Consider the following 25,373-nt stretch of genomic DNA (forward strand, 5'->3'; position numbering starts at 1 on the left):
CCAACGGAAGACATTTGGGGGTGCGGTGTGCGAGAAACCGACATTCGCGAAACTCGGATTATCGTGAAAAATGCGTTAAAACTCGTTATTTGAATCTGAAATCGAACAGGTTAACTCCTGAAATGAGGTAGGACGCGTGATTGAAAAACGGGGAGAAAAAAAACCGGGTCCGGTACGACCTCCCGAGCATTTGAAATTGAAGTGTATAATACACGGTTTTCGGGATTCGGGGTCCGGAACAAAATTCTCGGAAATCGCATAGAAAGTTCTGGGGTCGGATAAAGCGGCCACGCAAAATTTGAGCACCAACGGAAGACATTTGGGGGTGCGGTGTGCAGAAACCGGCATTCGCGAAACTCGGATTATCGTGAAAAATGCGTTAAAACTCGTTATTTGATTCTGAAATCGAACAGGTTAACTCCTGAAATGAGGTAGGACGCGTGATTGAAAAACGGGGAGAAAAAAAAACCGGGTCGTCGACCTCCCGAGCATTTGAAATTGAAGTGTATAATACACGGTTTTCGGGATTCGGGGTCCGGAACAAAATTCTCGGAAATCGCATAGAAAGTTCTGGGGTCGGATAAAGCGGCCACGCAAAATTTGAGCACCAACGGAAGACATTTGGGGGTGCGGTGTGCGAGAAACCGGCATTCGCGAAACTCGGATTATCGTGAAAAATGCGTTAAAACTCGTTATTTGAAATTTGAAATCGAACAGGTTAACTCTGAAATGAGGTAGGACGCGTGATTGAAAAACGGGGAGAAAAAAAACCGGGTCCGGTACGACCTCCCGAGCATTTGAAATTGAAGTGTATAATACACGGTTTTCGGGATTCGGGGTCCGGAACAAAATTCTCGGAAATCGCATAGAAAGTTCTGGGGTCGGATAAAGCGGCCACGCAAAATTTGAGCACCAACGGAAGACATTTGGGGGTGCGGTGTGCGAGAAACCGACATTCGCGAAACTCGGATTATCGTGAAAAATGCGTTAAAGCTCGTTATTTGAGGCTGAAATCGAACAGGTTAACTCCTGAAATGAGGTAGGACGCGTGATTGAAAAACGGGGAGAAAAAAAACCGGGTCAGTACGACCTCCCGAGCATTTGAAATTGAAGTGTATAATACACGGTTTTCGGGATTCGGGGGTCCGGAACAAAATTCTCCGGAAATCGCATAGAAAGTTCTGGGGTCAGATAAAGCGGCCACGCAAAATTTGAGCACCAACGGAAGACATTTGGGGGTGCGGTGTGCGAGAAACCGAGCATTCGCGAAACTCGGATTATCGTGAAAAATGCGTTAAAGCTCGTTATTTGGTGAAATCGAACGGGTTAACTCTGAAATGAGGTAGGACGCGTGATTGAAAAACGGGGAAAAAAAACCGGGTCGTCGACCTCCCCGAGCATTTGAAATTGAAGTGTATAATACACGGTTTTCGGGATTCGGGGTCCGGAACAAAATTCTCGGAAATCGCATAGAAAGTTCTGGGGTCGAGATAAAGCGGCCACGCAAAATTTGAGCACCAACGGAAGACATTTGGGGGTGCGGTGTGCGAGAAACCGCATTCGCGAAACTCGGATTATCGTGAAAAATGCGTTAAAGCTCGTTATTTTGAAATTTGAAATCGAACAGGTTAACTCTGAAATGAGGTAGGACGCGTGATTGAAAAACGGGGAGAAAAAAAAACCGGGTCCGGTACGACCTCCCGAGCATTTGAAATTGAAGTGTATAATACACGGTTTTCGGGATTCGGGGTCCGGAACAAAATTCTCGGAAATCGCATAGAAAGTTCTGGGGTCGGATAAAGCGGCCACGCAAAATTTGAGCACCAACGGAAGACATTTGGGGGTGCGGTGTGCGAGAAACCGGCATTCGCGAAACTCGGATTATCGTGAAAAATGCGTTAAAGCTCGTTATTTTGAAATCGAAACGCAGGTTAACTCCTGAAATGAGGTAGGACGCGTGATTGAAAAACGGGGAGAAAAAAAACCGGGTCGTCGACCTCCCGAGCATTTGAAATTGAAGTGTATAATACACGGTTTTCGGGATTCGGGGTCCGGAACAAAATTCTCGGAAATCGCATAGAAAGTTCTGGGGTCGAGATAAAGCGGCCACGCAAAAATTTGAGCACCAACGGAAGACATTTGGGGGTGCGGTGTGCGAAACCGGCATTCGCGAAACTCGGATTATCGTGAAAAATGCGTTAAAACTCGTTATTTGAATCTGAAATCGAACAGGTTAACTCCTGAAATGAGGTAGGACGCGTGATTGAAAAACGGGGAGAAAAGAAACCGGGTCGTACGACCTCCCGAGCATTTGAAATTGAAGTGTATAATACACGGTTTTCGGGATTCGGGGTCCGGAACAAAATTCTCGGAAATCGCATAGAAAGTTCTGGGGTCGAGATAAAGCGGCCACGCAAAATTTGAGCACCAACGGAAGACATTTGGGGGTGCGGTGTGCGAGAAACCGACATTCGCGAAACTCGGATTATCGTGAAAAATGCGTTAAAACTCGTTATTTGATTCTGAAATCGAACAGGTTAACTCCTGAAATGAGGTAGGACGCGTGATTGAAAAACGGGGAGAAAAAAAAACCGGGTCGTCGACCTCCCGGAGCGAAATTTGAAATTGAAGTGTATAATACACGGTTTTCGGGATTCGGGGTCCGGAACAAAATTCTCGGAAATCGCATAGAAAGTTTCTGGGGTCGAGATAAAGCGGCCACGCAAAATTTGAGCACCAACGGAAGACATTTGGGGGTGCGGTGTGCAGAAACCGGCATTCGCGAAACTCGGATTATCGTGAAAAATGCGTTAAAGCTCGTTATTTGGTGAAATCGAACGGGTTAACTCTGAAATGAGGTAGGACGCGTGATTGAAAAACGGGGAGAAAAAAAAAAACCGGGTCGGTCGACCTCGAGCATTTGAAATTGAAGTGTATAATACACGGTTTTCGGGATTCGGGGTCCGGAACAAAATTCTCGGAAATCGCATAGAAAGTTCTGGGGTCGGATAAAGCGGCCACGCAAAATTTGAGCACCAACGGAAGACATTTGGGGGTGCGGTGTGCAGAAACCGACATTCGCGAAACTCGGATTATCGTGAAAAATGCGTTAAAACTCGTTATTTGAAATTTGAAATCGAACGGGTTAACTCCTGAAATGAGGTAGGACGCGTGATTGAAAAACAGGGAGAAAAAAAACCGGGTCTGGTACGACCTCCCGAGCATTTGAAATTGAAGTGTATAATACACGGTTTTCGGGATTCGGGGTCCGGAACAAAATTCTCGGAAATCGCATAGAAAGTTCTGGGGTCGGATAAAGCGGCCACGCAAAATTTGAGCACCAACGGAAGACATTTGGGGGTGCGGTGTGCGAGAAACCGACATTCGCAGAAACTCGGATTATCGTGAAAAATGCGTTAAAGCTCGTTATTTGAAATTTGAAATCGAACAGGTTAACTCTGAAATGAGGTAGGACGCGTGATTGAAAAACGGGGAGAAAAAAAAACCGGGTCAGTACGACCTCCCGAGCATTTGAAATTGAAGTGTATAATACACGGTTTTCGGGATTCGGGGTCCGGAACAAAATTCTCGGAAATCGCATAGAAAGTTCGGGGTCGGATAAAGCGGCCACGCAAAATTTGAGCACCAACGGAAGACATTTGGGGGTGCGGTGTGCGAGAAACCGGCATTCGCGAAACTCGGATTATCGTGAAAAATGCGTTAAAGCTCGTTATTTGGTGAAATCGAACGGGTTAACTCTGAAATGAGGTAGGACGCGTGATTGAAAAACGGGGAGAAAAAAAACCGGGTCAGTACGACCTCCCGAGCATTTGAAATTGAAGTGTATAATACACGGTTTTCGGGATTCGGGGTCCGGAACAAAATTCTCGGAAATCGCATAGAAAGTTCTGGGGTCGGATAAAGCGGCCACGCAAAATTTGAGCACCAACGGAAGACATTTGGGGGTGCGGTGTGCGAAGAAACCGACATTCGCGAAACTCGGATTATCGTGAAAAATGCGTTAAAACTCGTTATTTGAAATTTGAAATCGAACAGGTTAACTCCTGAAATGAGGTAGGACGCGTGATTGAAAAACGGGGAGAAAAGAAACCGGGTCGTACGACCTCCCGAGCATTTGAAATTGAAGTGTATAATACACGGTTTTCGGGATTAGGGGTCCGGAACAAAATTCTCGGAAATCGCATAGAAAGTTCTGGGGTCGGATAAAGCGGCCACGCAAAATTTGAGCACCAACGGAAGACATTTGGGGGTGCGGTGTGCGAGAAACCGGCATTCGCGAAACTCGGATTATCGTGAAAAATGCGTTAAAGCTCGTTATTTGGTGAAATCGAACGGGTTAACTCCTGAAATGAGGTAGGACGCGTGATTGAAAAACAGGGAGAAAAAAAACCGGGTCGTCGACCTCCCGAGCATTTGAAATTGAAGTGTATAATACACGGTTTTCGGGATTCGGGGGTCCGGAACAAAATTCTCCGGAAATCGCATAGAAAGTTCTGGGGTCAGATAAAGCGGCCACGCAAAATTTGAGCACCAACGGAAGACATTTGGGGGTGCGGTGTGCGAGAAACCGGCATTCGCGAAACTCGGATTATCGTGAAAAATGCGTTAAAGCTCGTTATTTGAGGCTGAAATCGAACGGGTTAACTCCTGAAATGAGGTAGGACGCGTGATTGAAAAACAGGGAGAAAAAGAAACCGGGTCAGTACGACCTCCCGAGCATTTGAAATTGAAGTGTATAATACACGGTTTTCGGGATTCGGGGTCCGGAACAAAATTCTCGGAAATCGCATAGAAAGTTCTGGGGTCGAGATAAAGCGGCCACGCAAAATTTGAGCACCAACGGAAGACATTTGGGGGTGCGGTGTGCGAGAAACCGACATTCGCGAAACTCGGATTATCGTGAAAAATGCGTTAAAGCTCGTTATTTTTTGAAATCGAACGGGTTAACTCCTGAAATGAGGTAGGACGCGTGATTGAAAAACAGGGAGAAAAAAAACCGGGTCGTACGACCTCGAGCAATTTGAAATTGAAGTGTATAATACACGGTTTTCGGGATTCGGGGTCCGGAACAAAATTTCTCGGAAATCGCATAGAAAGTTCTGGGGTCGGATAAAGCGGCCACGCAAAATTTGAGCACCAACGGAAGACATTTGGGGGTGCGGTGTGCGAAACCGCATTCGCGAAACTCGGATTATCGTGAAAAATGCGTTAAAACTCGTTATTTGATTTGAAATCGAACGGGTTAACTCTGAAATGAGGTAGGACGCGTGATTGAAAAACGGGGAGAAAAAAAACCGGGTCCGGTACGACCTCCCGAGCATTTGAAATTGAAGTGTATAATACACGGTTTTCGGGATTCGGGGTCCGGAACAAAATTCTCTGGAAATCGCATAGAAAGTTCTGGGGTCAGATAAAGCGGCCACGCAAAATTTGAGCACCAACGGAAGACATTTGGGGGTGCCGGTGTGCCAGAAACCAGCATTCGCAGAAACTCGGATTATCGTGAAAAATGCGTTAAAGCTCGTTATTTGAGGTTGAAATCGAACAGGTTAACTCCTGAAACAAGGTAGGACGCGTGATTGAAAAACAGGGAGAAAAAGAAACCGGGTCGTCGACCTCCCGAGCATTTGAAATTGAAGTGTATAATACACGGTTTTCGGGATTCGGGGTCCGGAACAAATTTCTCGGAAATCGCATAGAAAGTTCTGGGGTCGAGATAAAGCGGCCACGCAAAATTTGAGCACCAACGGAAGACATTTGGGGGTGCGGTGTGCAGAAACCGGCATTCGCGAAACTCGGATTATCGTGAAAAATGCGTTAAAGCTCGTTATTTGAGGCTGAAATCGAACAGGTTAACTCCTGAAATGAGGTAGGACGCGTGATTGAAAAACGGGAGAAAAAAAACCGGGTCGTCGACCTCCCGAGCATTTGAAATTGAAGTGTATAATACACGGTTTTCGGGATTCGGGGTCCGGAACAAAATTCTCGGAAATCGCATAGAAAGTTCTGGGGTCGGATAAAGCGGCCACGCAAAATTTGAGCACCAACGGAAGACATTTGGGGGTGCGGTGTGCGAGAAACCGGCATTCGCGAAACTCGGATTATCGTGAAAAATGCGTTAAAACTCGTTATTTGAAATTTGAAATCGAACAGGTTAACTCTGAAAATGAGGTAGGACGCGTGATTGAAAAACGGGAGAAAAAAAACCGGGTCAGTCGACCTCCCGAGCAGTGAAATTGAAGTGTATAATACACGGTTTTCGGGATTCGGGGTCCGGAACAAAATTCTCGGAAATCGCATAGAAAGTTCTGGGGTCGAGATAAAGCGGCCACGCAAAATTTGAGCACCAACGGAAGACATTTGGGGGTGCGGTGTGCAGAAACCGACATTCGCGAAACTCGGATTATCGTGAAAAATGCGTTAAAGCTCGTTATTTGGTGAAATCGAACAGGTTAACTCCTGAAATGAGGTAGGACGCGTGATTGAAAAACGGGGAGAAAAAAAAACCGGGTCGAGTACGACCTCCCGAATTTGAAATTGAAGTGTATAATACACGGTTTTCGGGATTGGGTCCGGAACAAAATTCTCGGAAATCGCATAGAAAGTTCTGGGGTCGAGATAAAGCGGCCACGCAAAATTTGAGCACCAACGGAAGACATTTGGGGGTGCGGTGTGCGAAAACCGCATTCGCGAAACTCGGATTATCGTGAAAAATGCGTTAAAACTCGTTATTTGATTCTGAAATCGAACAGGTTAACTCCTGAAATGAGGTAGGACGCGTGATTGAAAAACGGGAGAAAAAAAAACCGGGTCGTCGACCGACCCCGACAATTTGAAATTGAAGTGTATAATACACGGTTTTCGGGATTCGGGGTCCGGAACAAAATTCTCGGAAATCGCATAGAAAGTTCTGGGGTCGGATAAAGCGGCCACGCAAAATTTGAGCACCAACGGAAGACATTTGGGGGTGCGGTGTGCGAGAAACCGGCATTCGCGAAACTCGGATTATCGTGAAAAATGCGTTAAAGCTCGTTATTTGAGGCTGAAATCGAACAGGTTAACTCCTGAAATGAGGTAGGACGCGTGATTGAAAAAAACGGGGAGAAAAAAAACCGGGTCGTACGACCTCCCGAGCAGCTGAAATTGAAGTGTATAATACACGGTTTTTCGGGATTCGGGGTCCCGGAACAAAATTCTCCGGAAATCGCATAGAAAGTTCTGGGGTCAGATAAAGCGGCCACGCAAAATTTGAGCACCAACGGAAGACATTTGGGGGTGCGGTGTGCGAAACCGGCATTCGCGAAACTCGGATTATCGTGAAAAATGCGTTAAAACTCGTTATTTGAATCTGAAATCGAACAGGTTAACTCCTGGAATGAGGTAGGACGCGTGATTGAAAAACAGGGAGAAAAAAAAAACCGGGTCGTACGACCTCGAGCATTTGAAATTGAAGTGTATAATACACGGTTTTCGGGATTCGGGGTCCGGAACAAAATTCTCGGAAATCGCATAGAAAGTTCTGGGGTCGGATAAAGCGGCCACGCAAAATTTGAGCACCAACGGAAGACATTTGGGGGTGCGGTGTGCCGAGAAACCGGCATTCGCGAAACTCGGATTATCGTGAAAAATGCGTTAAAGCTCGTTATTTGGTGAAATCGAACGGGTTAACTCTGAAATGAGGTAGGACGCGTGATTGAAAAACGGGGAGAAAAAAAACCGGGTCCGGTACGACCTCCCGAGCATTTGAAATTGAAGTGTATAATACACGGTTTTCGGGATTCGGGGTCCGGAACAAAATTCTCGGAAATCGCATAGAAAGTTCTGGGGTCGGATAAAGCGGCCACGCAAAATTTGAGCACCAACGGAAGACATTTGGGGGTGCGGTGTGCGAGAAACCGGACATTCGCGAAACTCGGATTATCGTGAAAAATGCGTTAAAACTCGTTATTTGAATTTGAAATCGAACGGGTTAACTCTGAAATGAGGTAGGACGCGTGATTGAAAAACGGGGAAAAAAAAACCGGGTCGTCGACCTCCCGAGCATTTGAAATTGAAGTGTATAATACACGTTTTTCGGGATTCGGGGGTTCCGGAACAAAATTCTCCGGAAATCGCATAGAAAGTTCTGGGGTCGGATAAAGCGCCCGCAAAATTTGAGCACCAACGGAAGACATTTGGGGGTGCGGTGTGCGAGAAACCGGCATTCGCGAAACTCGGATTATCGTGAAAAATGCGTTAAAACTCGTTATTTGAAATTTGAAATCGAACGGGTTAACTCTGAAATGAGGTAGGACGCGTGATTGAAAAACGGGGAGAAAAAAAACCGGGTCCGGTACGACCTCCCGAGCAGTTTGAAATTGAAGTGTATAATACACGGTTTTTCGGGATTCGGGGTCCCGGAACAAAATTCTCCGGAAATCGCATAGAAAGTTCTGGGGTCAGATAAAGCGGCCACGCAAAATTTGAGCACCAACGGAAGACATTTGGGGGTGCGGTGTGCAGAAACCGGCATTCGCGAAACTCGGATTATCGTGAAAAATGCGTTAAAACTCGTTATTTGAAATTTGAAATCGAACAGGTTAACTCTGAAATGAGGTAGGACGCGTGATTGAAAAACGGGGAGAAAAAAAACCGGGTCGTCGACCTCCCGAGCATTTGAAATTGAAGTGTATAATACACGGTTTTTCGGGATTCGGGGTCCCGGAACAAAATTCTCCGGAAATCGCATAGAAAGTTCTGGGGTCAGATAAAGCGGCCACGCAAAATTTGAGCACCAACGGAAGACATTTGGGGGTGCGGTGTGCGAGAAACCGGCATTCGCGAAACTCGGATTATCGTGAAAAATGCGTTAAAGCTCGTTATTTGGTGAAATCGAACGGGTTAACTCCTGAAATGAGGTAGGACGCGTGATTGAAAAACAGGGAGAAAAAAAAACCGGGTCGTCGACCTCCCGAGCAGTGAAATTGAAGTGTATAATACACGGTTTTCGGGATTCGGGGTCCGGAACAAAATTCTCGGAAATCGCATAGAAAGTTCTGGGGTCGGATAAAGCGGCCACGCAAAATTTGAGCACCAACGGAAGACATTTGGGGGTGTGCGGTGTGCCGAGAAACCGACATTCGCGAAACTCGGATTATCGTGAAAAATGCGTTAAAACTCGTTATTTGAAATTTGAAATCGAACGGGTTAACTCCTGAAATGAGGTAGGACGCGTGATTGAAAAACAGGGAGAAAAAAAAACCGGGTCAGGTACGACCTCCCGAGCAGTGAAATTGAAGTGTATAATACACGGTTTTCGGGATTAGGGGTCCGGAACAAAATTCTCGGAAATCGCATAGAAAGTTCTGGGGTCGAGATAAAGCGGCCACGCAAAATTTGAGCACCAACGGAAGACATTTGGGGGTGCGGTGTGTGAGAAACCAGCATTCGCGAAACTCGGATTATCGTGAAAAATGCGTTAAAACTCGTTATTTGATTCTGAAATCGAACAGGTTAACTCCTGAAATGAGGTAGGACGCGTGATTGAAAAACGGGGAGAAAAAAAACCGGGTCCGGTACGACCTCCCGAGCATTTGAAATTGAAGTGTATAATACACGGTTTTCGGGATTCGGGGTCCGGAACAAAATTCTCGGAAATCGCATAGAAAGTTCTGGGGTCGAGATAAAGCGGCCACGCAAAATTTGAGCACCAACGGAAGACATTTGGGGGTGCGGTGTGCGAGAAACCGACATTCGCGAAACTCGGATTATCGTGAAAAATGCGTTAAAGCTCGTTATTTGGTGAAATCGAACAGGTTAACTCCTGAAATGAGGTAGGACGCGTGATTGAAAAACGGGAGAAAAAAAACCGGGTCGTACGACCTCGAGCATTTGAAATTGAAGTGTATAATACACGGTTTTCGGGATTCGGGGTCCGGAACAAAATTCTCGGAAATCGCATAGAAAGTTCTGGGGTCGAGATAAAGCGGCCACGCAAAATTTGAGCACCAACGGAAGACATTTGGGGGTGCGGTGTGTGCGAAACCGGCATTCGCGAAACTCGGATTATCGTGAAAAATGCGTTAAAGCTCGTTATTTGGTGAAATCGAACAGGTTAACTCCTGAAATGAGGTAGGACGCGTGATTGAAAAACGAGGGAAAAAAAACCGGGTCGTACGACCTCCCGAGCATTTGAAATTGAAGTGTATAATACACGGTTTTCGGGATTAGGGGTCCGGAACAAAATTCTCGGAAATCGCATAGAAAGTTCTGGGGTCGAGATAAAGCGGCCACGCAAAATTTGAGCACCAACGGAAGACATTTGGGGGTGCGGTGTGCGAGAAACCCGCATTCGCGAAACTCGGATTATCGTGAAAAATGCGTTAAAGCTCGTTATTTGGTGAAATCGAACGGGTTAACTCTGAAATGAGGTAGGACGCGTGATTGAAAAACGGGGAGAAAAAAAACCGGGTCGTCGACCTCCCGAGCAAATTGAAATTGAAGTGTATAATACACGGTTTTCGGGATTAGGGGTCCGGAACAAAATTCTCGGAAATCGCATAGAAAGTTCTGGGGTCGGATAAAGCGGCCACGCAAAATTTGAGCACCAACGGAAGACATTTGGGAGTGCCGGTGTGCGAGAAACCGACATTCGCGAAACTCGGATTATCGTGAAAAATGCGTTAAAACTCGTTATTTGATTTGAAATCGAACGGGTTAACTCCTGAAATGAGGTAGGACGCGTGATTGAAAAACAGGGAGAAAAAAAACCGGGTCTGGTACGACCTCCCGAGCATTTGAAATTGAAGTGTATAATACACGGTTTTCGGGATTCGGGGTCCGGAACAAAATTCTCGGAAATCGCATAGAAAGTTCTGGGGTCGGATAAAGCGGCCACGCAAAATTTGAGCACCAACGGAAGACATTTGGGGGTGCGGTGTGCGAGAAACCGGCATTCGCGAAACTCGGATTATCGTGAAAAATGCGTTAAAGCTCGTTATTTGGTGAAATCGAACAGGTTAACTCTGAAATGAGGTAGGACGCGTGATTGAAAAACGGGGAGAAAAAAAAACCGGGTCGTACGACCTCGAGCGGAATTTGAAATTGAAGTGTATAATACACGGTTTTCGGGATTCGGGGTCCGGAACAAAATTCTCGGAAATCGCATAGAAAGTTCTGGGGTCGAGATAAAGCGGCCACGCAAAATTTGAGCACCAACGGAAGACATTTGGGGGTCGGTGTGCGAAACCGGCATTCGCGAAACTCGGATTATCGTGAAAAATGCGTTAAAACTCGTTATTTGAATCTGAAATCGAACAGGTTAACTCCTGAAATGAGGTAGGACGCGTGATTGAAAAACGGGGAGAAAAAAAAACCGGGTCCGGTACGACCTCCCGAGCATTTGAAATTGAAGTGTATAATACACGGTTTTCGGGATTCGGGGTCCGGAACAAAATTCTCGGAAATCGCATAGAAAGTTCTGGGGTCGGATAAAGCGGCCACGCAAAATTTGAGCACCAACGGAAGACATTTGGGGGTGCGGTGTGCAGAAACCGACATTCGCGAAACTCGGATTATCGTGAAAAATGCGTTAAAACTCGTTATTTGAAATTTGAAATCGAACAGGTTAACTCCTGAAATGAGGTAGGACGCGTGATTGAAAAACGGGGAGAAAAAAAACCGGGTCAGTACGACCTCCCGAGCATTTGAAATTGAAGTGTATAATACACGGTTTTCGGGATTCGGGGTCCGGAACAAAATTCTCGGAAATCGCATAGAAAGTTCTGGGGTCGAGATAAAGCGGCCACGCAAAATTTGAGCACCAACGGAAGACATTTGGGGGTGCGGTGTGCGAAGAAACCGACATTCGCGAAACTCGGATTATCGTGAAAAATGCGTTAAAACTCGTTATTTGAATCTGAAATCGAACAGGTTAACTCCTGAAATGAGGTAGGACGCGTGATTGAAAAACAGGGAGAAAAAAAACCGGGTCCGGTACGACCTCCGAGCGAATTTGAAATTGAAGTGTATAATACACGGTTTTCGGGATTCGGGGTCCGGAACAAAATTCTCGGAAATCGCATAGAAAGTTCTGGGGTCGGATAAAGCGGCCACGCAAAATTTGAGCACCAACGGAAGACATTTGGGGGTGCGGTGTGCGAGAAACCGACATTCGCGAAACTCGGATTATCGTGAAAAATGCGTTAAAACTCGTTATTTGATTTGAAATCGAACGGGTTAACTCTGAAATGAGGTAGGACGCGTGATTGAAAAACGGGGAAAAAAAACCGGGTCGTACGACCTCCCGAGCATTTGAAATTGAAGTGTATAATACACGGTTTTCGGGATTCGGGGGTCCGGAACAAAATTCTCCGGAAATCGCATAGAAAGTTCATGGGGTCGGATAAAGCGGCCACGCAAAATTTGAGCACCAACGGAAGACATTTGGGGGTGCGGTGTGCGAGAAACCGGCATTCGCGAAACTCGGATTATCGTGAAAAATGCGTTAAAACTCGTTATTTGAATCTGAAATCGAACAGGTTAACTCCTGAAATGAGGTAGGACGCGTGATTGAAAAACGGGAGAAAAAAACCGGGTCAGTACGACCTCCCGAGCAGTGAAATTGAAGTGTATAATACACGGTTTTCGGGATTAGGGGTCCGGAACAAAATTCTCGGAAATCGCATAGAAAGTTCTGGGGTCGAGATAAAGCGGCCACGCAAAATTTGAGCACCAACGGAAGACATTTGGGGGTGCGGTGTGCGAAACCGGCATTCGCGAAACTCGGATTATCGTGAAAAATGCGTTAAAACTCGTTATTTGAAATTTGAAATCGAACGGGTTAACTCCTGAAATGAGGTAGGACGCGTGATTGAAAAACAGGGAGAAAAAAAACCGGGTCGTCGACCTCCCGACGAGCATTTGAAATTGAAGTGTATAATACACGGTTTTCGGGATTCGGGGGTCCGGAACAAAATTCTCCGGAAATCGCATAGAAAGTTCATGGGGTCGGATAAAGCGGCCACGCAAAATTTGAGCACCAACGGAAGACATTTGGGGGTGCGGTGTGCGAGAAACCGGCATTGCGAAACTCGGATTATCGTGAAAAATGCGTTAAAGCTCGTTATTTGGTGAAATCGAACGGGTTAACTCCTGAAATGAGGTAGGACGCGTGATTGAAAAACAGGGAGAAAAAAAAACCGGGTCAGGTACGACCTCCCGAATTTGAAATTGAAGTGTATAATACACGGTTTTCGGGATTCGGGGTCCGGAACAAAATTCTCGGAAATCGCATAGAAAGTTCTGGGGTCGGATAAAGCGGCCACGCAAAATTTGAGCACCAACGGAAGACATTTGGGGGTGCGGTGTGCCGAAACCGGCATTCGCGAAACTCGGATTATCGTGAAAAATGCGTTAAAACTCGTTATTTGAAATTTGAAATCGAACGGGTTAACTCCTGAAATGAGGTAGGACGCGTGATTGAAAAACAGGGGGAAAAAAAAACCGGGTCGTACGACCTCCCGAGCATTTGAAATTGAAGTGTATAATACACGGTTTTCGGGATTCGGGGTCCGGAACAAAATTCTCGGAAATCGCATAGAAAGTTCTGGGGTCGGATAAAGCGGCCACGCAAAATTTGAGCACCAACGGAAGACATTTGGGGGTGCGGTGTGCCGAAACCGACATTCGCGAAACTCGGATTATCGTGAAAAATGCGTTAAAACTCGTTATTTGAAATTTGAAATCGAACGGGTTAACTCTGAAATGAGGTAGGACGCGTGATTGAAAAACGGGGGAAAAAGAAACCGGGTCGTACGACCTCCCGAGCATTTGAAATTGAAGTGTATAATACACGGTTTTCGGGATTCGGGGTCCGGAACAAAATTCTCGGAAATCGCATAGAAAGTTCTGGGGTCGAGATAAAGCGGCCACGCAAAATTTGAGCACCAACGGAAGACATTTGGGGGTGCGGTGTGCGAGAAACCGCATTCGCGAAACTCGGATTATCGTGAAAAATGCGTTAAAACTCGTTATTTGATTTGAAATCGAACGGGTTAACTCCTGAAATGAGGTAGGACGCGTGATTGAAAAACAGGGAGAAAAAAAACCGGGTCTGGTACGACCTCCCGAGCAGGTGAAATTGAAGTGTATAATACACGGTTTTCGGGATTCGGGGTCCGGAACAAAATTCTCGGAAATCGCATAGAAAGTTCTGGGGTCGAGATAAAGCGGCCACGCAAAATTTGAGCACCAACGGAAGACATTTGGGGGTGCGGTGTGCGAGAAACCGGCATTCGCGAAACTCGGATTATCGTGAAAAATGCGTTAAAGCTCGTTATTTGGTGAAATCGAACGGGTTAACTCCTGAAATGAGGTAGGACGCGTGATTGAAAAACAGGGAGAAAAAAAACCGGGTCTGGTACGACCTCCCGAGCAGTGAAATTGAAGTGTATAATACACGGTTTTCGGGATTCGGGGTCCGGAACAAAATTCTCGGAAATCGCATAGAAAGTTCACGGGGTCGGATAAAGCGGCCACGCAAAATTTGAGCACCAACGGAAGACATTTGGGGGTGCGGTGTGCGAGAAACCGACATTCGCGAAACTCGGATTATCGTGAAAAATGCGTTAAAACTCGTTATTTGATTTGAAATCGAACGGGTTAACTCCTGAAATGAGGTAGGACGCGTGATTGAAAAACAGGGAGAAAAAAAACCGGGTCGGTCGACCTCCCGAGCATTTGAAATTGAAGTGTATAATACACGGTTTTCGGGATTCGGGGTCCGGAACAAAATTCTCGGAAATCGCATAGAAAGTTCTGGGGTCAGATAAAGCGGCCACGCAAAATTTGAGCACCAACGGAAGACATTTGGGGGGTGCCGGTGTGCCAGAAACCAGCATTCGCCGAAACTCGGATTATCGTGAAAAATGCGTTAAAGCTCGTTATTTGAAATTTGAAATCGAACGGGTTAACTCTGAAATGAGGTAGGACGCGTGATTGAAAAACGGGAGAAAAAAAAACCGGGTCGTACGACCTCCGAGCATTTGAAATTGAAGTGTATAATACACGGTTTTCGGGATTCGGGTTCCCGGAACAAAATTCTCCGGAAATCACATAGAAAGTTCTGGGGTCAGATAAAGCGGCCACGCAAAATTTGAGCACCAACGGAAGACATTTGGGGGTGCGGTGTGCGAAACCGGCATTCGCGAAACTCGGATTATCGTGAAAAATGCGTTAAAACTCGTTATTTGATTCTGAAATCGAACAGGTTAACTCCTGAAATGAGGTAGGACGCGTGATTGAAAAACGGGGAGAAAAAAAACCGGGTCGTACGACCTCGAGCATTTGAAATTGAAGTGTATAATACACGGTTTTCGGGATTCGGGGTCCGGAACAAAATTCTCGGAAATCGCATAGAAAGTTCTGGGGTCGAGATAAAGCGGCCACGCAAAATTTGAGCACCAACGGAAGACATTTGGGGGTGCCGGTGTGCCAGAAACCAGCATTCGTCGAAACTCGGATTATCGTGAAAAATGCGTTAAAGCTCGTTATTTGGTGAAATCGAACGGGTTAACTCCTGAAATGAGGTAGGACGCGTGATTGAAAAACGGGGAGAGAAAAAAAACCGGGTCAGTACGACCTCCCGAGCATTTGAAATTGAAGTGTATAATACACGGTTTTCGGGATTCGGGGTCCGGAACAAAATTCTCGGAAATCGCATAGAAAGTTCTGGGGTCGGATAAAGCGGCCACGCAAAATTTGAGCACCAACGGAAGACATTTGGGGGTGCGGTGTGCAGAAACCGACATTCGCGAAACTCGGATTATCGTGAAAAATGCGTTAAAACTCGTTATTTGATTTGAAATCGAACGGGTTAACTCTGAAATGAGGTAGGACGCGTGATTGAAAAACGGGGAGAAAAAAAACCGGGTCCGGTACGACCTCCCGAGCAGTGAAATTGAAGTGTATAATACACGGTTTTCGGGATTCGGGGTCCGGAACAAAATTCTCGGAAATCGCATAGAAAGTTCTGGGGTCGAGATAAAGCGGCCACGCAAAATTTGAGCACCAACGGAAGACATTTGGGGGTGCGGTGTGCGAGAAACCGGCATTCGCGAAACTCGGATTATCGTGAAAAATGCGTTAAAGCTCGTTATTTGGTGAAATCGAACGGGTTAACTCCTGAAATGAGGTAGGACGCGTGATTGAAAAACAGGGAGAAAAAAAAACCGGGTCAGGTACGACCTCCCGAGCAGTGAAATTGAAGTGTATAATACACGGTTTTCGGGATTCGGGGTCCGGAACAAAATTCTCGGAAATCGCATAGAAAGTTCTGGGGTCGGATAAAGCGGCCACGCAAAATTTGAGCACCAACGGAAGACATTTGGGGGTCGGTGTGCGAAGAAACCGGCATTCGCGAAACTCGGATTATCGTGAAAAATGCGTTAAAACTCGTTATTTGATTTGAAATCGAACGGGTTAACTCCTGAAATGAGGTAGGACGCGTGATTGAAAAACAGGGAGAAAAAAAAACCGGGTCGTCGACCTCCCGAGCATTTGAAATTGAAGTGTATAATACACGTTTTTCGGGATTCGGGGTCCGGAACAAAATTCTCGGAAATCGCATAGAAAGTTTCTGGGGTCGAGATAAAGCGGCCACGCAAAATTTGAGCACCAACGGAAGACATTTGGGGGTGCGGTGTGCGAAAACCGGCATTCGCGAAACTCGGATTATCGTGAAAAATGCGTTAAAACTCGTTATTTGAAATTTGAAATCGAACGGGTTAACTCTGAAATGAGGTAGGACGCGTGATTGAAAAACGGGGAGAAAAAAAAACCGGGTCCGGTACGACCTCCCGAGCATTTGAAATTGAAGTGTATAATACACGGTTTTCGGGATTCGGGGTCCGGAACAAAATTCTCGGAAATCGCATAGAAAGTTCTGGGGTCGAGATAAAGCGGCCACGCAAAATTTGAGCACCAACGGAAGACATTTGGGGGTGCGGTGTGCGAAAAACCGACATTCGCGAAACTCGGATTATCGTGAAAAATGCGTTAAAACTCGTTATTTGAAATTTTGAAATCGAAAAGGTTAACTCCTGAAATGAGGTAGGACGCGTGATTGAAAAACGGGGAGAAAAAAAAACCGGGTCCGGTACGACCTCCCGAACGGCTGAAATTGAAGTGTATAATACACGGTTTTTCGGGCTTCCGGGGTCCCGGAACAAAATTCTCCGGAAATCGCATAGAAAGTTCTGGGGTCAGATAAAGCGGCCACGCAAAAGTGGAGCACCAACGGAAGGCATTTGGGGGTGCCGGTGTGCCAGAAACCAGCATTCGCCGAAACTCGGATTATCGTGAAAAATGCGTTAAAGCTCGTTATTTGAGGCTGAAATCGAACAGGTTAACTCCAGAAATGAGGTAGGACGCGTGATTGAAAAACGGGAGAAAAAAAAACCGGGTCGTACGACCTCCCGAGCAGTGAAATTGAAGTGTATAATACACGGTTTTCGGGATTCGGGGTCCGGAACAAAATTCTCGGAAATCGCATAGAAAGTTCTGGGGTCGGATAAAGCGGCCACGCAAAATTTGAGCACCAACGGAAGACATTTGGGGGTGCGGTGTGCGAGAAACCGACATTCATTCGCGAAACTCGGATTATCGTGAAAAATGCGTTAAAGCTCGTTATTTGGTGAAATCGAACGGGTTAACTCTGAAATGAGGTAGGACGCGTGATTGAAAAACGGGGAGAAAAAAAACCGGGTCCGGTACGACCTCCCGAGCATTTGAAATTGAAGTGTATAATACACGGTTTTCGGGATTCGGGGTCCGGAACAAAATTCTCGGAAATCGCATAGAAAGTTCTGGGGTCGGATAAAGCGGCCACGCAAAATTTGAGCACCAACGGAAGACATTTGGGGGTGCGGTGTGCGAAACCGACATTCGCGAAACTCGGATTATCGTGAAAAATGCGTTAAAGCTCGTTATTTGGTGAAATCGAACAGGTTAACTCCTGAAATGAGGTAGGACGCGTGATTGAAAAACGGGGAGAAAAAAAAAACCGGGTCCGGTACGACCTCCCGAGCATTTGAAATTGAAGTGTATAATACACGGTTTTCGGGATTCGGGGTCCGGAACAAAATTCTCGGAAATCGCATAGAAAGTTCTGGGGTCGAGATAAAGCGGCCACGCAAAATTTGAGCACCAACGGAAGACATTTGGGGGTGCGGTGTGCGAGAAACCGACATTCGCGAAACTCGGATTATCGTGAAAAATGCGTTAAAACTCGTTATTTGATTTGAAATCGAACGGGTTAACTCCTGAAATGAGGTAGGACGCGTGATTGAAAAACAGGGAGAAAAAAAACCGGGTCTGGTACGACCTCCCGAGCATTTGAAATTGAAGTGTATAATACACGGTTTTCGGGATTCGGGGTCCGGAACAAAATTCTCGGAAATCGCATAGAAAGTTCTGGGGTCGGATAAAGCGGCCACGCAAAATTTGAGCACCAACGGAAGACATTTGGGGGTGCGGTGTGCGAGAAACCGACATTCGCGAAACTCGGATTATCGTGAAAAATGCGTTAAAGCTCGTTACATTTGAGGTGAAATCGAACGGGTTAACTCTGAAATGAGGTAGGACGCGTGATTGAAAAACGGGGAGAAAAAAAAACCGGGTCCGGTACGACCTCCCGAGCATTTGAAATTGAAGTGTATAATACACGGTTTTCGGGATTCGGGGTCCGGAACAAAATTCTCGGAAATCGCATAGAAAGTTCTGGGGTCGAGATAAAGCGGCCACGCAAAATTTGAGCACCAACGGAAGACATTTGGGGGTGCGGTGTGCAGAAACCGCATTCGCGAAACTCGGATTATCGTGAAAAATGCGTTAAAACTCGTTATTTGATTTGAAATCGAACGGGTTAACTCTGAAATGAGGTAGGACGCGTGATTGAAAAACGGGGAAAAAAAAACCGGGTCGTACGACCTCCCGAGCATTTGAAATTGAAGTGTATAATACACGGTTTTCGGGATTCGGGGTCCGGAACAAAATTCTCGGAAATCGCATAGAAAGTTCTGGGGTCGAGATAAAGCGGCCACGCAAAATTTGAGCACCAACGGAAGACATTTGGGGGTGCGGTGTGCGAGAAACCGGCATTCGCGAAACTCGGATTATCGTGAAAAATGCGTTAAAACTCGTTATTTGAAATTTGAAATCGAACAGGTTAACTCTGAAATGAGGTAGGACGCGTGATTGAAAAACGAGGGAGAAAAAAAACCGGGTCGTACGACCTCCCGAGCATTTGAAATTGAAGTGTATAATACACGGTTTTCGGGATTCGGGGGTCCGGAACAAAATTCTCCGGAAATCGCATAGAAAGTTCTGGGGTCAGATAAAGCGGCCACGCAAAATTTGAGCACCAACGGAAGACATTTGGGGGTGCGGTGTGCGAGAAACCGACATTCGCGAAACTCGGATTATCGTGAAAAATGCGTTAAAACTCGTTATTTGAAATTTGAAATCGAACGGGTTAACTCTGAAATGAGGTAGGACGCGTGATTGAAAAACGGGGGGAAAAAAAAACCGGGTCGTACGACCTCCCGAGCAGCATTTGAAATTGAAGTGTATAATACACGGTTTTCGGGATTCGGGGGTCCGGAACAAAATTCTCCGGAAATCGCATAGAAAGTTCATGGGGTCGGATAAAGCGGCCACGCAAAATTTGAGCACCAACGGAAGACATTTGGGGGTGCGGTGTGCCGAGAAACCGGCATTCGCGAAACTCGGATTATCGTGAAAAATGCGTTAAAACTCGTTATTTGAAATTTGAAATCGAACAGGTTAACTCTGAAATGAGGTAGGACGCGTGATTGAAAAACGGGGAGAAAAAAACCGGGTCGTCGACCTCCCGAGCATTTGAAATTGAAGTGTATAATACACGGTTTTCGGGATTCGGGGTCCGGAACAAAATTCTCGGAAATCGCATAGAAAGTTCTGGGGTCGAGATAAAGCGGCCACGCAAAATTTGAGCACCAACGGAAGACATTTGGGGGTGCGGTGTGCGAGAAACCGACATTCGCGAAACTCGGATTATCGTGAAAAAGCGTTAAAGCTCGTTATTTGGTGAAATCGAACAGGTTAACTCTGAAATGAGGTAGGACGCGTGATTGAAAAACGGGGAGAAAAAAAACCGGGTCGTCGACCTCCCGAGCATTTGAAATTGAAGTGTATAATACACGGTTTTCGGGATTCGGGGTCCGGAACAAAATTCTCGGAAATCGCATAGAAAGTTCTGGGGTCGGATAAAGCGGCCACGCAAAATTTGAGCACCAACGGAAGACATTTGGGGGTGCGGTGTGCGAGAAACCGACATTCGCGAAACTCGGATTATCGTGAAAAATGCGTTAAAACTCGTTATTTGATTTGAAATCGAACGGGTTAACTCTGAAATGAGGTAGGACGCGTGATTGAAAAACGGGAGAAAAAAAGAAACCGGGTCGTACGACCTCCCGAGCATTTGAAATTGAAGTGTATAATACACGGTTTTCGGGATTCGGGGTCCGGAACAAAATTCTCGGAAATCGCATAGAAAGTTCAGGGGTCGAGATAAAGCGGCCACGCAAAATTTGAGCACCAACGGAAGACATTTGGGGGTGCGGTGTGCCAGAAACCAGCATTCGCCGAAACTCGGATTATCGTGAAAAATGCGTTAAAGCTCGTTATTTGAAATTTGAAATCGAACGGGTTAACTCCTGAAATGAGGTAGGACGCGTGATTGAAAAACGGGAGAGAAAAAAAACCGGGTCGTACGACCTCCCGAGCAATTTGAAATTGAAGTGTATAATACACGGTTTTCGGGATTCGGGGTCCGGAACAAAATTCTCGGAAATCGCATAGAAAGTTCTGGGGTCGAGATAAAGCGGCCACGCAAAATTTGAGCACCAACGGAAGACATTTGGGGGTGCGGTGTGCGAGAAACCGACATTCGCGAAACTCGGATTATCGTGAAAAATGCGTTAAAGCTCGTTATTTGAGGCTGAAATCGAACAGGTTAACTCTGAAATGAGGTAGGACGCGTGATTGAAAAACGGGGAGAAAAAGAAACCGGGTCAGTACGACCTCCCGAGCATTTGAAATTGAAGTGTATAATACACGGTTTTCGGGATTCGGGGTCCGGAACAAAATTCTCGGAAATCGCATAGAAAGTTCTGGGGTCGAGATAAAGCGGCCACGCAAAATTTGAGCACCAACGGAAGACATTTGGGGGTGCCGGTGTGCCAGAAACCAGCATTCGCAGAAACTCGGATTATCGTGAAAAATGCGTTAAAGCTCGTTATTTGAAATTTGAAATCGAACGGGTTAACTCTGAAATGAGGTAGGACGCGTGATTGAAAAACGGGGAGAAAAAAACCGGGTCGTACGACCTCCCGAGCAATTTGAAATTGAAGTGTATAATACACGGTTTTCGGGATTCGGGGTCCGGAACAAAATTCTCGGAAATCGCATAGAAAGTTCTGGGGTCAGATAAAGCGGCCACGCAAAATTTGAGCACCAACGGAAGACATTTGGGGGTGCGGTGTGCCAGAAACCAGCATTTGCCGAAACTCGGATTATCGTGAAAAATGCGTTAAAGCTCGTTATTTGAAATTTGAAATCGAACAGGTTAACTCTGAAATGAGGTAGGACGCGTGATTGAAAAACGGGGAAAAAAAAAACCGGGTCGTACGACCTCCCGAGCATTTGAAATTGAAGTGTATAATACACGGTTTTCGGGATTCGGGGTCCGGAACAAAATTCTCGGAAATCGCATAGAAAGTTCTGGGGTCGAGATAAAGCGGCCACGCAAAATTTGAGCACCAACGGAAGACATTTGGGGGTGCGGTGTGCGAGAAACCGGCATTCGCGAAACTCGGATTATCGTGAAAAATGCGTTAAAACTCGTTATTTGAAATTTGAAATCGAACGGGTTAACTCTGAAATGAGGTAGGACGCGTGATTGAAAAACGGGGAGAAAAAAAACCGGGTCCGGTACGACCTCCCGAGCAGTGAAATTGAAGTGTATAATACACGGTTTTCGGGATTCGGGGTCCGGAACAAAATTCTCGGAAATCGCATAGAAAGTTCTGGGGTCGGATAAAGCGGCCACGCAAAATTTGAGCACCAACGGAAGACATTTGGGGGTGCGGTGTGCGAGAAACCGCATTCGCGAAACTCGGATTATCGTGAAAAATGCGTTAAAGCTCGTTATTTTGAAATTTGAAATCGAACAGGTTAACTCCTGAAATGAGGTAGGACGCGTGATTGAAAAACGGGGAGAAAAAAAACCGGGTCGTACGACCTCGAGCATTTGAAATTGAAGTGTATAATACACGGTTTTCGGGATTCGGGGTCCGGAACAAAATTCTCGGAAATCGCATAGAAAGTTCTGGGGTCGAGATAAAGCGGCCACGCAAAATTTGAGCACCAACGGAAGACATTTGGGGGTGCGGTGTGCGAAACCGGCATTCGCGAAACTCGGATTATCGTGAAAAATGCGTTAAAGCTCGTTATTTGGTGAAATCGAACAGGTTAACTCTGAAATGAGGTAGGACGCGTGATAAAAAAGGGGGAGAAAAAAAAACCGGGTCGGTACGACCTCCCGAGCATTTGAAATTGAAGTGTATAATACACGGTTTTCGGGATTAGGGGTCCGGAACAAAATTCTCGGAAATCGCATAGAAAGTTCTGGGGTCGAGATAAAGCGGCCACGCAAAATTTGAGCACCAACGGAAGACATTTGGGGGTGCGGTGTGCGAGAAACCGGCATTCGCGAAACTCGGATTATCGTGAAAAATGCGTTAAAACTCGTTATTTGATTTGAAATCGAACGGGTTAACTCTGAAATGAGGTAGGACGCGTGATTGAAAAACGGGAGAAAAAAAACCGGGTCGTACGACCTCGAGCATTTGAAATTGAAGTGTATAATACACGGTTTTCGGGATTCGGGGTCCGGAACAAAATTCTCGGAAATCGCATAGAAAGTTCTGGGGTCGAGATAAAGCGGCCACGCAAAATTTGAGCACCAACGGAAGACATTTGGGGGTGCGGTGTGCGAAACCGGCATTCGCGAAACTCGGATTATCGTGAAAAATGCGTTAAAGCTCGTTATTTGAGGCTGAAATCGAACGGGTTAACTCCTGAAATGAGGTAGGACGCGTGATTGAAAAACGGGGAGAAAAAAAAACCGGGTCCGGTACGACCTCCCGAGCATTTGAAATTGAAGTGTATAATACACGGTTTTCGGGATTCGGGGTCCGGAACAAAATTCTCGGAAATCGCATAGAAAGTTCTGGGGTCGAGATAAAGCGGCCACGCAAAATTTGAGCACCAACGGAAGACATTTGGGGGTGCGGTGTGCGAGAAACCGACATTCGCGAAACTCGGATTATCGTGAAAAATGCGTTAAAGCTCGTTATTTTGGTGAAATCGAACAGGTTAACTCCTGAAATGAGGTAGGACGCGTGATTGAAAAACGGGGAGAAAAAAAAACCGGGTCCGGTACGACCTCCCGAGCATTTGAAATTGAAGTGTATAATACACGGTTTTCGGGATTCGGGGTCCCGAACAAAATTCTCGGAAATCGCATAGAAAGTTCTGGGGTCGGATAAAGCGGCCACGCAAAATTTGAGCACCAACGGAAGACATTTGGGGGTGCGGTGTGCGAAACCGACATTCGCGAAACTCGGATTATCGTGAAAAATGCGTTAAAACTCGTTATTTGAATCTGAAATCGAACAGGTTAACTCCTGAAATGAGGTAGGACGCGTGATTGAAAAACGGGGAGAAAAAAAACCGGGTCCGGTACGACCTCCCGAGCATTTGAAATTGAAGTGTATAATACACGGTTTTCGGGATTCGGGGTCCGGAACAAAATTCTCGGAAATCGCATAGAAAGTTCTGGGGTCGAGATAAAGCGGCCACGCAAAATTTGAGCACCAACGGAAGACATTTGGGGGTGCGGTGTGCGAGAAACCGGCATTCGCGAAACTCGGATTATCGTGAAAAATGCGTTAAAACTCGTTATTTGGAAATTTGAAATCGAACGGGTTAACTCTAAATGAGGTAGGACGCGTGATTGAAAAACGAGGGGAGAAAAAAAACCGGGTCGTACGACCTCCCGAGCATTTGAAATTGAAGTGTATAATACACGGTTTTCGGGATTCGGGGTCCGGAACAAAATTCTCGGAAATCGCATAGAAAGTTCTGGGGTCGGATAAAGCGGCCACGCAAAATTTGAGCACCAACGGAAGACATTTGGGGGTGCGGTGTGCGAGAAACCGGACATTCGCGAAACTCGGATTATCGTGAAAAATGCGTTAAAGCTCGTTATTTGGTGAAATCGAACAGGTTAACTCCTGAAATGAGGTAGGACGCGTGATTGAAAAACAGGGAGAAAAAAAAAACCGGGTCCGGTACGACCTCCCGAGCAATTTGAAATTGAAGTGTATAATACACGGTTTTCGGGATTCGGGGTCCGGAACAAAATTCTCGGAAATCGCATAGAAAGTTCTGGGGTCGAGATAAAGCGGCCACGCAAAATTTGAGCACCAACGGAAGACATTTGGGGGTGCGGTGTGCAGAAACCGACATTCGCGCGAAACTCGGATTATCGTGAAAAATGCGTTAAAGCTCGTTATTTGAAATTTGAAATCGAACGGGTTAACTCTGAAATGAGGTAGGACGCGTGATTGAAAAACGGGGAGAAAAAGAAACCGGGTCCGGTACGACCTCCCGAGCAATTTGAAATTGAAGTGTATAATACACGGTTTTCGGGATTCGGGGTCCGGAACAAAATTCTCGGAAATCGCATAGAAAGTTCTGGGGTCGAGATAAAGCGGCCACGCAAAATTTGAGCACCAACGGAAGACATTTGGGGGTGCGGTGTGCGAGAAACCGGCATTCGCGAAACTCGGATTATCGTGAAAAATGCGTTAAAACTCGTTATTTGAAATTTGAAATCGAACGGGTTAACTCTGAAATGAGGTAGGACGCGTGATTGAAAAACGGGGAAAAAAAACCGGGTCGGGTCGTACGACCTCCCGAGCAGTGAAATTGAAGTGTATAATACACGGTTTTCGGGATTCGGGGTCCGGAACAAAATTCTCGGAAATCGCATAGAAAGTTCTGGGGTCGAGATAAAGCGGCCACGCAAAATTTGAGCACCAACGGAAGACATTTGGGGGTGCGGTGTGCGAGAAACCGGCATTCGCGAAACTCGGATTATCGTGAAAAATGCGTTAAAACTCGTTATTTGAAATTTGAAATCGAACGGGTTAACTCTGAAATGAGGTAGGACGCGTGATTGAAAAACGGGGAGAAAAAAAACCGGGTCC

This window comes from Silene latifolia, chromosome X, assembly GCF_048544455.1.
Source record: "Silene latifolia isolate original U9 population chromosome X, ASM4854445v1, whole genome shotgun sequence".
NCBI lineage: Eukaryota > Viridiplantae > Streptophyta > Magnoliopsida > Caryophyllales > Caryophyllaceae > Silene > Silene latifolia.